General features: G+C 40.6%; 2 long non-coding RNA genes across 2 annotated transcripts in view; both read left to right on the forward strand.

The window, feature by feature from the left end:
• The window catches only part of LOC146495751 (uncharacterized), a 146,001-nt gene that overhangs the window by 110,021 nt on the left and 19,462 nt on the right, over positions 1-16,518 (forward strand). The gene's annotated exons all lie outside the window — the stretch shown is intronic.
• Positions 12,256-15,670, forward strand: LOC146495753 (uncharacterized). The gene is made up of 4 exons (XR_014871231.1): positions 12,256-12,892; positions 13,684-13,751; positions 14,912-15,043; positions 15,282-15,670. It is a non-coding gene; the product is annotated as an uncharacterized LOC146495753 (long non-coding RNA).

Here is a 16,518-nt window from a genome sequence, read left to right on the forward strand (position 1 = left end):
GCAGGAATGCATTAAATGCTGCTGGTACCATGTAACTAAAGCAACGGTATCTATTTGGGACCTTTGTTGAATTTGTTGCAGGCAACATTACAACATTACAAGACCAGCAAAGATGATATTGAGCACTAGGGTGTGTGGAAGTGGCTCAAATCAAATACCGTGCCATGCTCCTTAGACAAAAACTGCTTCATCCCAAGGCGAAACCAAACAGCCATTTCAGAAACGCATGGCACAATTTGGAAGAGCCTCCTCGACAGGACACATCTGCACCAAAAGGATAAAGGTCACTCTTTCAAGGATGCCAATGCTCACATCTTGGACAGAGAAGACAGATGCTTTTGAAAGAGGAGTAAAAGAGGACATCTATTTCCACTGTGAACGACCATCACTAACACCAGCTAGCAACAGTCTTGAGGTCCCTACCCAGGCACCTCAGCCCCCACCCACAGGTGACTTCAACAGATAACATGCATAATAGGTATCAAAGTGCTGGTAATGACCAACACCTTTTTTCCACACCTTCTCACCTTTTGGCTCATCTAATGGTGCGCTTGATTAACAGATTAATACATGATTAATACAAGGTTAACGACCACCTAATGGACAACCTCCACAAGGGTTTAAATACCTGGTGCTCTCCACCTTTTGGTGGCGTGTAAAGAACTGTACTGTGTAAAGAAAACAAGCAGAAACCAATATCTACTATCAGTACTGAGTAGCAGTAGTATTACTATTGTTTTACTGAAATTTCGGGGCTGCAGGGGACTGAAACCCAACACAGCAAATGACAGCCTGCACAGCACAACCTGAAACAGGCAGACAGGCTTCACATCTACTACTGTTTCTGAGTTGAGTCTTGTTAAAGCTGTAGCTCAGACTTTAATAAGACTAAGGTATCTGTATGTCACCTCTACATTTCAGTACTTTAAACTTTAATATGTAATAAAAATTTTAGATCGAAGGGAAAATTCCATCCAAGTGTGATGCAGTCCTAACATGTGGTCAAAGTTCCACAGTGCAGAAGGAAACGGACGTCCAACCATCAATCAGTTATTTTTAAAGCGCTCTCCAATCTAAGCGCATCGCGCTGGATCTCACTCTTCCATCTTTAACTTCTGTGATGCTTTGAAAGCCTAATTCAAGGCTTCAAAGCGACTTTCTTCCTCTGATATTATATCTAAAAGTGTTGCTTTTATAGGGTTGTGTTTTACATATTGCAGATATATTTTTTTAGTCTTATATCTGGTGTTGAAGATAATCCTCCATGAAAACCAGTTTGTTCAAAAACCTATTCAGTGATCACTCCCAGTAGGCTCGATTCTGCCACTCTGACCCTACTTTGTCCCTTTTGACTGGAGACTAATGATGCACATGTTCCCACAGTGTTGTGCTCATTTTCCCAAGGTTGCATTTTACATTACAGGTTTATAATTTAGGCATATTTCTGGTGTTGAAAATAATACTTCACCAAAACCAGTTGTGCTCAGATGCCTGGCCTAAATCACTGATCGCTGCTGGTGGGCTACTTTCTTTCACCCTGACCCTTCTTTGTCCCTGGCAACTGGAGAGTAATGATGCACGTATTCCCAAAGTGTTGTTTTTGTTCCCTCTAAGGGGTGTTTGTCAGGGTGAACTTGGAACATCTCAGATGTCACTGTCTGCAAAGTTTTAAAGTTTTCCTCCAGGGGCAGCAGGTGAGGTGAACTTGCTGTTTTGACACGTAAGGGATTTCTTAAACTTTTCTGTCTGTTTTTTAACAATACCCAGAAGTGAGGTTTCCCCTGATTATGGTATCCAATGTTAAAAGGTAAGTGAATGTAGGTGAAACTGCTGTTTTAATCCTTCCATATCTTAGGGCAGCCTTTGTGTGGCTGAATTCTCTGCTTGGCATTAAGGAATCTGCTGTAAATTGGTTCAGCTTCTATCTTTTCTGTACTGTAAAACCTTTTCTGTTCAAACTGGAAAGTAATCAGACGGTAATCCTCTGCAGACAATAACAGGGGCATTGTTCCTCCAAGTTCACCCTAAGGTCCAATGCTTTCTTGCATTTCTTCTGGCTTCCTATTCATACCATTTATCTCCTTTTCTACAGTTCCTTCTTGCTTTTAGGAGTAACTTTTGATCCAGAAACCCATAATGTTATGGATTACATAACACTGTACACCAAAGTAAGTCACTCCTCGAGAACTGCTTTCTCATAGGTAAGACCAGCCTTCTCCAGGCTGTTTAAAATCAGTCTTTACAGTTTTAACTATGTAGTGCATTGTGTTTACTGTCCAAACTCTACAAATTCTAGACCTTGTAAAATCATGTCTGTGTGAAATGTAAAGGAAAAACAATATAGTAATTTCTACATTTTTAATTCAAAATATTACAAAGGCGACATGTGAAATGCTGCAACTGCATAAAACGCACAACTGTGTAGCAGATGGAAATTAATAGGTTCAGCAACACTCCTAAAAACCTCTGTCACTGAACAAATGCCCACCAGCTCCTTCATTAGAGACCTGCAGGTCTCACTTACTTCAGTTAAGGTCAGTTTTCCTGATTCAACAATTAGAAAAAGACTGGGCAAAGTTTGCAAACCACTACTGATCAAAAGAACACAAAGGATCGTCTTATATTTGCTAAGAAAAAAAAGTCTTCATGAGCCCCAAAACTTTGGGGAAAAAACTCTGTGGAGTGACGAGATAAAAGCTCAACTTTCTGGCAGGTTTGAGTCTCACTTCATGTGGTGTAAAACTAACACAACTTTCATAAAGAGACCGTCATACAAACAGTCAAACATGGTGGTGGTAGTGTGATGGTGTGGGGCTGCTTCAGGATCTAGACAGCTTACCGTAATAGATGAAATCATGAATTTTGCTCTCTACCAGGAAATTCAAAGGGAGAATGTCCGGCCATCAGTTTGTACTATGAAGCTCAAGCACACTGGGGTTATGCAGCATGCCAGCAAGCCCACCTGTGAATGGCTAAAAACATTTTGAAGTGGTTTAGTTAAAGTCTGGACTGAATGTGATTAAGATGCCTGGCTTGATCTTAGGAGTTTTAGTGTGTCTGCAAACCAGATGACATCTGAATCTACAGAGCTGCTGTGTGGAGTTCCTCAGGGCTCTGTGCTGGGACCTCTTTTGTTCTTAATTTACATTCTTCCTTTAGGCCAGATAATACGGCAGTTTCCTGATGTTTTTGCTGATGACATTCAGCTGTACTACCCGTTTAAGCCTTCTGAAGTTCATAAACTTTTCACTCTGAATGACTGCTTAGCAGACATTAAACAATGGCTGAACAGCAATTACTTACAGCTAAACCCAGCCAAAACTGAAACTTTGATTGTTGCACCAGACAGTGCAATATTAAACAGCGACTGGGTGATTTAGGTCCCTCACAGAGGCATAACCTCAGAAATCTAGGTGTCATTTTTTGATGAAGCTTTTTCTTTGGAGCAGAACTTAAATCTGTAACCTGCTTTTTTTTGATAATCCATGCTTTTGTCTCTACAAGAGTGGACTATTGTAACAGTGTGTTTACCTGTCTAAACAACAAAGGGCTGGCTCGTCTCCAGGTTGTTCAAAACTCTGTCAGACTACTGACTTGCTCAGAAAAAGGAGCTCATATAACTCCTGTTTTAAAGTTGCTACATCGGCTACCAATCAGATTTAGGTTCCATTTGAAGATTTTAGTTTTAACCTTCAGAGCACTACAGGGACAGGCCCCTCCGTATATTGCTGATTTGATTCATATTCATACCTCTTCTTGTAACTTGAGGTCATCGAATCACAACCTTTTAGTGGTCCCCCACAATCGTTTCAGAACTCGAGGGGACCGATCTTTCCAAGCTGTTGCACCAAGACTGTGGAATGCACTTCCTCTATTTCTACAGTGTCTGGACTCAGTGGAGACCTTAAAAGGCCATTTTCATTTCAAAAAGCTTTCAAATAGACCAGAGTTTTTATGATGTATTTATGTCTGTACTATGTTTTATTACCTTTCTTGTGAAGCACTTTGTGACATATGTCTGTGAAAAGTGATATGAATAAACTTTTACTTACTTTTTACTTTAAACAGCCCATTCTTTCTGGACAAACGCTCAGGTGTGGCTGAATTTAAACAATTCTGGAAAGAAGACTGGGCCAAAGTTCCTCCACAGTGATGTAAAAGTCTCATTGTTATCACAGACGCTTGACAGCAGTTCTTGCTGCCAAGAGTGACACAACGAGTTATTAGGTTTAGGGGGCAACTACTGTTTCATACAGAGCCAGGCAGGTTTAGATAGCAATTAAGTGCGACAAATATGAGAAAAAAGGAGTAAGAAATCAGGAAAGGGATGAATCCTTTTTCACAACACTGTAACTGGTGCTTCAGGCCACTGAAAATGATTTTTTAAGAGGCGAACATTTTCAGAAACTTCATCTCTGCATTTATATGTGGACAAGAAAAATCTGGATTTTTGTGCAATTGCCTTTTAATGTCAAATTTGTGCACCGTCATTTCCTTTTCTGATGTCAGACTGTGTGTCGTGTTGTTTTTTTGTTAGAATGACATTTCTGTACAGTTAGTTTTATATTGCCATCTGTTGCTTTTGCATGTTCTTCACAGGGTTCAACATTGTTGTTTTTTTATGTGGATGTGTTTTTCAAAATGAAAACCCTAAAACAAAATTCAATGGGTTGTCTGAGGAAGGAAAGCCACCCAGCAGCTGAGCTCTGAGAGCTTTTATAGAGAACTGGCACGCTGAGCACTCAGGTGTTACCAATGTCACTGATTGGAAATGAGCCACACCACCTCTCCAATGCCTGCAGATGAGACCCGCCACACATCAGGCCGAAAGGAAAGCTGGGTGGAGTGGGTTATTACAGTGATAATAAACAAGCATTCAGACCCCACAAACTTAAAGTGACAGATGCTGAGCTAATGCTTATGTGAAGAACTGGAAATGCATTTATTGCATGTAGACGAGTGTCACGCTCCATTTTCCTGCTTAAGTCAAATGTCTCGATCATCTGGCAGTTGATGAAAGGAATCACCCACTCCATTTTCCGGCACTTTCATTATTGATAGGTGTTTGTCAGCAGAGATGGATTAAGTGGCGTCCTGCTGAGTCTCTTGGCTAAGACGTAACCCTGAACTCATGCTGCTCTAAATTCAAAATTTTCCCCTGGGAGATTTGTTATATGCCAGCCTCCCTCTATCTGTCTTACCTTTTCCAAACTGTTCAATGGCACAAGAAATAACCTTTGAAAGCACACAATTCTTGTGTCCAACATCCCCAGCTGAAGCATTTCTGTGTATTTTGTCATTATTTTAATTTTTATATGCCGAGAAGTCCAAATACAATTCCCCCTTGTGGGGTCCAAGTCAATAAAAGTGTAATGGAAGTCAGCTATGGGTGTTAGAAAAGTTCAAATTAAAGTGTAAAAGTGGACTTGGTGCAATTGCTAATACTACATAAATAAGGGGTCAGTGCCCTACTCTAAAGAAACAAATGGTCAACATTACATTTATTTGATATGACCTTTAAATCTTCAATGATCACAACACACAGCCAAAAGTAAAGGTCAAAAATATTCAGATGCTGTCTGCAGATATATAGATATAGATATAGATATATATATATAGAGAGAGATAGATATCGATACATAGAGATATCGATATATAGATAGATATAGATAGATAGATCTCTATAGATATATATAGATATATATATATATAGAGATATATATAGATATATAGATATATATATATATAGATATAGAGAGATATAGATATAGATAGAGATAGAGATATATAGATATATCTCTATATCTATATATATATATATATATATCTATAGATATAGAGATATATATCTATAGATAGATATATAGATATAGAGATATATAAAATTAATCAGTTTTATTGCCATGTGGGAGTTTGTACCAGGACAAAACAACACAACGTGAGACGGAGCTCTCTGGGACAATTTAGGAAGCCTGTGACTCAAGAGGATAAATTATCAGCGGCCTATTAGAAAGATGGGCTCTGAGACAGCACTGCACCGAGCCAGATACCCACCTTGGTGCTTAAGTGAGTCCATAAAAATTTCATGCTCAAATCTGAACGGGTGCACTAAGGTCTAAAGGAATTAAGACTTAGCAGTCTCTTGCCTGTGTGTCTTGGGTTCATAATCTAATTTACTCAAAACTGTTTGTTTTTAAAGGCCTTTGCTTACACGTGCAGTACCTATTACCATTTGAGTTCTCAGCACAGCTCTATATTTGATAATGATTCCTAAGGACATTTGTCAGAACTCCTTGGATGAAAATACTAAATAAAGTTGCAGAGATAGTATCGAGTATAAGAATCTCCCCTCTTAATCGCTCATATCCACTATTTAAGAAGTGGTGATTAGCCCATAAGGCTTTTAATGCAAATACTCCTTGGATAAAACATCTCACGTTCTCTTTTACATAAATCTGAATAATCGTGGGTCACGGAACAAGCTGTGATAGCAGACATATCTAAAGTTCATGTTGTGCCTTGAGAGATGTTTAAGTAAACCAACCAGTCTAGATGAAATCAGCAAAAAGAGAGGATTTGGGAGGAAGGTTATAACTGCAGATAAAGTGTGAAGATGTGCACCCCTACCCTCCACAGACCTTCATTTCATTAATGATTCACACGAATGAGCAGAATCAACTTGCCCGTATGACATTTGCCAGCAAAGAGTTGTGCACCCTTTAGCACCCTGGCTACCTCTGCTGAAATTGCCTTTTGTAGACAACAATGCAAACCCGTGTGTGTGTGTGTGTGTGTGCGTTCCTGAGATGATGAAGCTGTGTCAATGCCATCTGTGGGTTGTCTGGATGAACCTGCAGACCTTATCTCTCGCTGCCAGAGATAAGTCTGACATGTGCCACAGAAAGCGGTCAGTGGCGTGACATGCCTTCTGGTCTTGAAGGTGTGTAATTTCCTGAAAGAATTGACTGGTTTGAAACATTTTCTGCCAGTCCTGAGTGTTTTCACATAAAGAGTTGCACTGGACTGACCTTAGTAGGATCTAGATTCTCTACGTCCATCTGCTGTTTCATAACGTCCACTGAGCAGCAGAAATGCTAATATCAGTGGTTAAAATGTGCTGTCGTCAGCTACTTTGGTCTCTACTCATTCCTGCAGAAAACATCTGTAAATGTGTGGCTGCCACTTACTCACTGTTGTTAACTTTGACTGTGAATTATCCACCGTCTAGGAGATGTCTGTGAGATGGGTGATAATTCTCTGTAGGTTTGTTCCTTTTTGTTGACTTGGAGGCATCAAATGAGCCCATAAACACAACACTGAAATTTCTTTAGCAAGCAGCAACCTCAGACTGAAAATGTACTTAGCACCGAGGTGTCAAAAATAGCAAATTTTGGAGTGGCCACTTAAAGCTACAAAAGATTTTCAGTCCCTGTGAATCCCATTAAAATTATAGAAAGGGGATGACCTGTTTAAAGTGGCAGGACATCGCAAAAAAAAGTATTTTCCTAAGTTTTCAGGAGGATTTTAAGCCCTAAAGTTATCCACAACTTATAGTCAAGGTCGACGACTTTAAATACCTGGAGCCAACAATATGAAAGCAACAAACACTGCACAAGAAAGGTGAAGAAGAGTGTCAAGGGTGATTTGTGACAGGATGGCTTGCAATATGTTATTGAGATATGCTATGATGGATGGTTTGGAGGTGGCGGTGCTGAGCAAAAGACAGGAGGTGAAGATGCTCAGATTTTTGTTGGGAGTGCCCAAAATGAACAGGATCAGAAGTGGGTACATAAGAAGGACACCTCAGGGTGAACGATTAGGAGACAATGTTAGAGAAGAAAGGCTGAGATGGTTTGGACATGCGCAGAGGAGGGACAGTGGATATATTGATGCTGAATATAGAGCTGGCAGACAGGAGGAAAAGAGGAAGACTAGAAAGGAGATTCATGGATGTAGGGAAGGAGGACATGTAGAGGTGGTGGTGTGACAGAAGAGGATGCTAGGAATAGGGTGAGATGGAGGCAGATGATCTGTTGTGGTGGCCCTTAAAGGGACCGGCTGAAGGAGGACAATTATCATCCCCTTTAGCGATGCAGTAAGAGACTTTATAACTTCTAATGTAAAAACAGTCATTATTAGTGCAGCTTTAAGAAAAGCTGTTGGCACCATATTATTAGTGGACTAACAGCAAAGCCACAAACCAAGTGTCCGTGAATCCAGTGGGGCATAAGTGGGACAGAAGATGGCCACTACTACTACTAGCTAGTTGGCCTGAAAGCAGATTTCCTTGGCGTTAGTACAGAAGCATTACATTCAAGCTACCTTACATGAAAGAGATGCGGCAGCTGGCGCAGATGTTCATAGCGGTTCAGTTCAGACAACATGGTCGTCAGTGGGGTCATCACCAACTGAGGAAAGCCCCTGAGGTACCATGTGCGCATCTCAAACAGAGAATGAGTAAGTGAACACTTGAGAAAAGCCACATCTGACTATCAACTATCAACTTCCCCTTCTAATGTTTATGAGGCATATTGTTATAATGAATTATTAAATCAGGTAAAGCCAATGAGGTGGAACAAGCAATTACAAACTCAATCAAAAAGACGCTCAAATCTCAATCTGCACATTTGCATTAACTTAGGTTAGCAGCTGTACGTCATAACAGCACTCTCTGGTATTCAATTTAATGGACCTGACTTTATTGTCCCACGTGGGCACATTTGTTCTGTAGGGCAAGGTTTAGAAGACAGCTTTGAAGAGGTTTTCAATATCCTTGAAAGTATCATGCCGTTGCTCTTTGTTTCCATCATTAGGCTAATGAGGCCTCTCATAACAAGATGATGATTTGAAGATGTAAAGAAAAAATATTCTTCCCCTGGAAAGCAATTTTCAGTAATGGCTGCGAAAAATAAATAAATAAAACTCTAATTATTAACAGAAAAAAATCTGTGTCAGTTTAAGGTGTTCAAAGTGGTCTCGTGTGTTGTTGGCAGGGCACAACCTCAGGTCCGAAACAGTTGTGAAGCTGCGTAACTTATAAATAAATACAGAATGCAACTGTGACTATAACAAAGCCATTTTTTATTCACAAGAGAACATAGGAAACATATGTTTAAAATTAGAAATTCAATATTTTGTGAGAAATAAGAGCTCAAGTCTAATTAGGTTTAGAAACAAGACTGAGTATAAAAAGAGCATCAAAAAATAGCCTCTAAAAGTATCGGAACGAATTCAGAATAATATTTTATCACTATGAGAAAATTTTTATTTAATCATTTATGTTACAATAACATCAAAATATTCAGAAAATTGGAAGAAATCTCTGTGTGCAAGGGACAAGGCCACCGTTCACCCTGCTATCCACACATGCAGGCAGGGACCGCTGGTATGAATGGGCTGACAGGGCTAAACCCTCCCGGGTGGCTGTAGCTCAGGAGGTAGAGCAAGTCACCAACTGATCAGAAGGTTGGTGGTTTGATCCCTGGCGCCTCCAGTCTGCATGCCAAGTATCCTTGGGCAAGATACTAACCCCAAGTTGCTCTGTGAATGTTGTTAGAAAAAAAGCACTTGGTTTAGTTTTAGTGCTTGTGTGGTGTCAGAATGAGTTTGGCTCAGTGAGATGAGTAGCTGCCTTGAGACCAGGAGGGCCGGGTTCGAATCCTGCTCATGGCTAAGCCCTGCTGTCTTTTTCAATAAAAAATAAATATATTTATATAAATTTCAACAGATTACTTAAACGAAGTGTAACGAAGTGCAGCAACAACACCAAATAGGGCTTTGGAGCGTGATGTCACGGGGGTGGGCGTGGAAAGGATTTTGGCCTGATCCGCCATTTTCGGGGTCTAAGAGCAAGCGACAAAGGAGCGAAAGCACAGCAATGGTTCGTACTTGCTGTGTGGTCGGCTGCAATGTTCGATCTTACGATCGGCACGGGAATAAGCTTGGGTTGTCTTTTTATGCTTTCCCAACCTGGAAGCAATGTAACCTTCGGATGTTACCAAACGAAGGCGTCGAGCCTGGATAGCAGCCGTGAGACGAGCTGATATCAAGTTCTGTTCCATCTCCCCATATCACTTGGTGTGCTCCAGACATTTTCATTCCGGTAAGTGCTAGATATGTTCATATCACACTTTATAGCTGAATAATATTATCGTTGGTGGTCTCGGAAGTTATAGAAATTGCGATCAAACATGAATGGAGTGACTTTGCAGACATATGTGCTATGTAAAGATTCGCTAATTCTTTTGCACAACTGTAGGGAAGCCTGCCTATGAAATGGATCAAACAAATCCAGACTGGGTACCAACGCTACACATGGGGCACTCCGAAATCCGAACATCACAGTCAGACCGTCACAGGAGGCGAACACAACGGCAACAAAAAAAGCACTAGTAGGAGGTAAACAACAACCGCACCCCCAACCACAGTCTCTTATTTTAAAAGTTGATCTTAGTCAATTAACACAAACATTTGAGTATTCATACTGCCTTAATGTATAAACCACTTTAAAATTCCCTTGTGTATTTGCACTCTTTTTATTGGACAGGCTTTCACAATGGAGCTGCAGAATGTGAAGGTGAAGCCCCAGCAGAAGTTACCACAGGAGAGCAGCCAGAGATGGACACCGCAGGAGAGCAGCCAGAGATGGACAGTGCATCAGATAAACACATCACAGAGCAATGTGGAATACTTAACAAGCTGTTACCAGGGGATGTAGTTTTGGCTGACAGAGGCTTTGACATCAGAGATGCGGTGGGAATGATGTGTGCGGAGGTTAAGATCCCAGCATTTACAAGGGGCTTCTGTCAACTAGATGCCAAGGACATAGAAAATACACGAGCCATTGCACACCTAAGAATCCATGTCGAGCGAGTAATTGGCAGTTTGCGCAACAAGTTCAAAATGCTACATACCACCATGCCAATCCGTCCTCTTCTTCCATGTGAGGGTGAAGACGTTACCTTCATTAATAAAATTGTGAGGGTGTGTTGTGTTTTGGTTAACATGTGCCCTAGTGTGGTAGTGAAACCAGGCACACATGAGACTTGTACTTGTTAATTAATAATTGTGAAAACTCTCAGTATGTCTCTGAAGACAGTACTAGTAAAACCTTTTTTTTTATGTGTTATTGTATGAACACACTGACATTACGTTATGTAACCATTTCTGTACCTGTTTCACTAAAATGACGTTATAATAAAAGCAAGATAACAAATAACTGTATTTCACTCTTTATTTTACAGTTTGACAATTGTTACATGGTAAGTGCTGCAGGTTTGAAATCAAGTTATACATATTTCAATGCACTTCTGACAGAAAACTAGACACCAGAAGGAAAAACTTTGTGACCACTCGCGGCTGCATTTCTGACAGTCTTTGTGCCACGGATCCTCACTGTTGCCTCCACTTTAAATAGAAGTGCAGCGACATGGGTGCAGGTCTCAGCAACTCCGGCCATACAGGTGCAGTGTGCAGCTTCGACCTTCCCCGTGGTGCTTACAATTACCCATGGTCGTAAAGCAGGTTCATTCAATCTTTGGGAGTGCAGTACCTGTAACATACAAGGACAAGGTTGACAATAAATGAAATGAGACAGGGAGGACACGAATTGGCGTTAATAATTTGCCCGATTATCAATGTGTTAATTTGCATCTACTTTACAATTATGGGCACATAATATGATAACGATATTTTAGCAGTTCGATGATAAATGTATAACATTAATTATGGTGGGGGGTGGAAAATGGCTATTACACTTGATGCGCTTCAGCTGACTTACCTTGGTATGAATGACGACGTACTCAGAGTTTGGCGGCTTGAAAATACCCAAATCTTGCACCCAGCCGTTGGTAAATTGGATGTGCGCCTCCAGTGACTTGTAATTTCGGAACTGGTTCGCTGTGTAGGCGCTTACTCCACAAACAAGATAGGCGAAGACATCGGGGTAGGACAGTGGCAGTAGGTCGTCTGGGTCTTTACTCCACTGCCGTATTTCGTACGGGTCCAGATTTGCGATGCACTCTATTTTTTTCAAGTAACGCTGCTTCACCTCTGGACGCAATCGGTCTCTATACCGTCCGTTTTCTTTTGAGCTGCTTTTAAGCATGATTCTTGTCGTCGTCGTTCCAGCAAAGTGAATAGGGCTTTGGATTCGTAGACCCCGAAAATGGCGCTGCGCTCCCATAATGCATTGCGGTGTGACGTCAACTCCAAAGCCCTATAGTCAAAAGAACCCCCCCCCCCCCCGGATTTAGCTACATTGGCTTATTCTCACAGCCTATGCACCGCAGCATCAGCTACCATTCATCTTCATGGAGTAGTGAGTGACAGGCGTCAGGCCACGCCCCCTTTATTTGCTGTTCAGCCCAGAGGCGGGAATTTTGGCGAACGAGAGAAGGGAGGCGAAATCAATATGGCGGCAGCGACGAGCATTAGCATAACCGAAGTGAATTATTTACTTAGTTGAATATTTTCTTCTATATCTTTGGACGAAAAGGTTAAGAGACTGGGACCACATCATCCAAACGATGTTCAAATAACACAAACGACAGAATCGTAAAGTTTGTGTTATGTGGTTTCAACGAAAGGATTAGCTAACGGCAAGCAGGAATTCACTTTACTGTGTCCCATGCCTGCTTTTTGGAGGAGACACAGCTTGAATTCAACAAGGAATTGTGGATTTGAAGCATTTATCTAAACAAAATTAGGAAACACGAATGAAGCACAAGTCACATTGGAAATAGGGTAACGTTAACATCGCCTGCCACCTGGATGAAGGACGCCGCATTGCTTTAGACTCTAAAGCACTTGGTGTCGTTTGACTTCAACGACAGGGTGATTAACATGTTTGCATCCCAGAAAACTCGATGTTGTGATCTTCACTTTAAATAAGGTAAGCCGACCCCCTCTCCCCTTAAAATAGGGTAACATACTTCTTTCCTGTTGCCTCTTACTCATCTTTAAAGATCAATATTTTCCTGCTGTAGATACCAACTCCTTTTGTTGGTGATGTGTCATTTAAGTCAGTATGTTGTAAAATAGTTGTGATATTGCAATTGTAGTCTATTGGCAGATTTTACATTTTTAAGTACATCCCTGGCAAATTCAACAGAATTTGAATAGATTTTTCTGGCATTCTGCTCATTCGGCCGTCATTCCATCCTTCTTGCATATTTTGTTTTTGTAAAAACAAACAAAAAAAGGCTAACGTGTACAGAAACAACCTAGTCAAAAGGTGTGTGAGAGTGTGTGTGCCTGGGAATATGGGTATTCCTCTATATAGTTTTGTTAGTTTTGCTTGTGGCTGTAAAGTGGTATCAAGGATGTGATTATCAATATATATATAAAGTAATATAGTATTTTACAGTAATCAGGATATATTTCACAAATGCAGTAACATCTGCAAACAGCAGTTCTGGGAGCTTGTGGTAGTTTATTTGACCTGTAAATTTACAGGTGCATTGTGGGATTTCTAACAGTTGTGACTGGAGGCATTTCCAGTGGCAGGAAGTGACTTATTTGGTTAAAATGTTATTTCAATATTTTACTCTTCATATTTTTCTCTCTTCTCAAAATGAAAGAAACCAGAAGAATAGTATTTCTGTTGGTCTGAATAAATGATAGCTTCATGCAACTGCGTTTATGGAGACGCTTGTTTATCTTCCCCTCAACTTGTAATTTCAGTGGCTGTTTGAGAGTGAAAAACTCCACTGTGCATGGGGAGGAACTACTGAGGAGTGGAGGAGAGACAGGTGAGCTATTTTATTCATCAAATGTTGTGTGAACAAACAAAAAAACCCACAGCAAGCAGATGTTGTGACATAAGAACAGAACAGGGAGAATAATCCCAGCTGTTTTTTTCCCCACACCAGCAGCACTAAGCATGTTGTGTTTGGGCCACACAGTTTAGTTAACTGCTCTGCACTGCAGTGCTGCTTACTTCATGCTTTTCCTAATTTGACCAGCTACACGGTCAGCAATCTAGGAGCCGTCTTTGATGTGGAGTTTTACCGGGATTCATCCCATGTGAATGCATAAATCTTGGAAGAATGCACTTTGATGCATTGTTTCTGTATTTTTCGTCTTTAAATGTGTATTCTTCCATGCACGGGTTTGATAACCACCGTCAGAGAACACAGTGACAAAGTTTTGCTTCTGGGCGGGGGCATGGCCTCGATTGGACAGAGGCGGTCATTCCATTTCAAATCAACCAAGCCTTCTGCTTGACCATCGATTTGCATAAATAAATTTGAACATTTATGATTGCTGTGAAATTTTGGCTTCATATATCAAATAGTTTTCAAGATAGATTATTTTGAAAAGTTGTTTGTTGACACACTTCCTGTTTTTCACACATTGAAATCTGAGGCAATGCTCGAACACGAATATTTGAGAAACTATTAAAGATAAAAGCCTGAACATTTCACTGGTCTCTCTCACCATCAACAGGAATCAGGATCTGTAATTTGGGACAGACACTACAAAAAAAATGTCTGAGTACTGGCTAGTTAAAAGATGGAAAAGTTCCATATTTGATCACACTGATTAAAAAAAATGTTTAAGTGTTGAGATGATCCAGAAGTGTGCCACAGCAGCAGCTTTTCAACCAAAACACACACCACCTGGGAGCCTGTGACTCACTGTACCCACTGAGACTGTGTACACTCTGTAATTAGTGTATTTTAAAGGCTCACTATTGGTCATGCTGTGATAGTCAGTAGTGTGTATGAACAGATCTGTGTGTTTGAACCTTTTATGTGAATTTATTTGTACACAAAAAACTTTAAGTAAGAAGCAGTGAGATCTTAAATCAGTTAAATTAAATTCTTAGCACATGAAAATTACAGTAATTAAAAAAAAAAAGCAACAAAAAAACACTTCCTGGATGTCATCACTTATGGGTGTTTCGCAGCTTGGGCTGATGGATCCAGGTAAAAGTCTCATCGAGATTTAATTTTCCAAGAGAGACCTGGCCGTCATGGAAGCAAAGGTTACAACAAATACAACATACCAACAGAAGAAGCGAGCACAATGTAAAGCAAAAGTACGTTTCCAGTTTTACTGGGAAACTTGTGAGTATTTTTCAAAGATCAACCCCACACTGCTCTCAGGGACTATTTGTGTAGTTGTGGAAAAGTTGTGACACTGAACTGGTAATATTTACAACTGATCCTGATAATTATTGTTACCAATGTTTATATTGCCATTTTGAAGAATCTCATCAATGTTTATAGAGCATGCTCTAGGATAACTTTGCTTCTTATTCTATTTTTCTTTTACAGTTACTGCATTGTGGGTTTCAAATTATAAAGCCTTCCCTGTCTGCTTAGACTTGAATCTGCTGTAGTCACTGTTTTATCTGTAGGGTAGGTGTGCAGAGAACTTAATGTGTGCCCAGCCTAACCCTCCTTCACCTCCCAAATCCATACGGTGGTAACATTTACATCTCTTTTAAAAAACTGCAGCCAACTCCTTGGACCTGGGGAGCGTTTCGTGTCAACACATCTAAGAAAAGAGACAGTGCAATGCTGCAGTGGTTCATCTTCACTGTATTCACTTGCTTCTTTCTTCAAAATGTTGGTCTCTGTTGCTTGTTGAAGTATTTTGTGCAGTGAATGCTGAAAGATTTTGGTACCTGCTCAAAGAAGATCAAATAAAGCTTTCAACATGGTTTTTGCTCATTGTTCTGTTGGCCTCAAACTTAATAAGTAAAATAATTAGTAAAATCTTGATTAAAGCAAGTTATTCATATTAGCTATTCAGATCAGCTGAACACCTATACTGCTCATAAACATCAACCAGGAGGTTTCAGCAGGTATACTAACACAAAACCATAAACTACCAAGCCAAGGAGGTGACCACACGTAGCGACATGTTTTACTGCCAAGACATGAACAACTACATCTGACCACGAAAGTTGATTGTTGCTGCCTGAGCCTGCCTGATCCATAGGGTGACTCTGAGCCTGAAGAAGTGGTGCTAGACTTCTAGACAAGAAGTCTAGAGCACAGCCACGGGGAGGGACACAACAGGAGGATGGTTTGTAGGTTCCAGTTCCATCTTCAGCTTCTTAGACTTCCTCCAAGAAGATCTGACTTGCTTTGTTCTTCTGAGTGGGGGGGGATTATGATATTACCCCCACTGTTCTGGCATCCTGACTCCTCCTTGCTGTAGCATTTTCTAGGTCTAGGACCCTACCGGATACAGACAACCCGGGCAGGAATCGAACTTGTGACTCCCACTACAAAGATGTGTAGTCTTACCACTACGCTATCCAGTTGCTGTCTATGAATGTATCTATGAATGTATCTATGGTCCCTCCTAAAGTCCAGGTCTTTATCAGCTTGACTTCTGATAAACAAGAAGTCAAGCTGCTGCTGTCCTGATGTCAAAATTTTGAAAGCCCCCAGGCAGGAATCGAACTTGTGACTCCCACTACACAGATGTGTAGTCTTACCACTACGCTATCCAGCTGCTGTCTATGAATGTATCTATGAATGTATCTATGGTCCCTTCTAA

Source organism: Neolamprologus multifasciatus, chromosome 19, assembly GCF_963576455.1.
Source record: "Neolamprologus multifasciatus chromosome 19, fNeoMul1.2, whole genome shotgun sequence".
NCBI lineage: Eukaryota > Metazoa > Chordata > Actinopteri > Cichliformes > Cichlidae > Neolamprologus > Neolamprologus multifasciatus.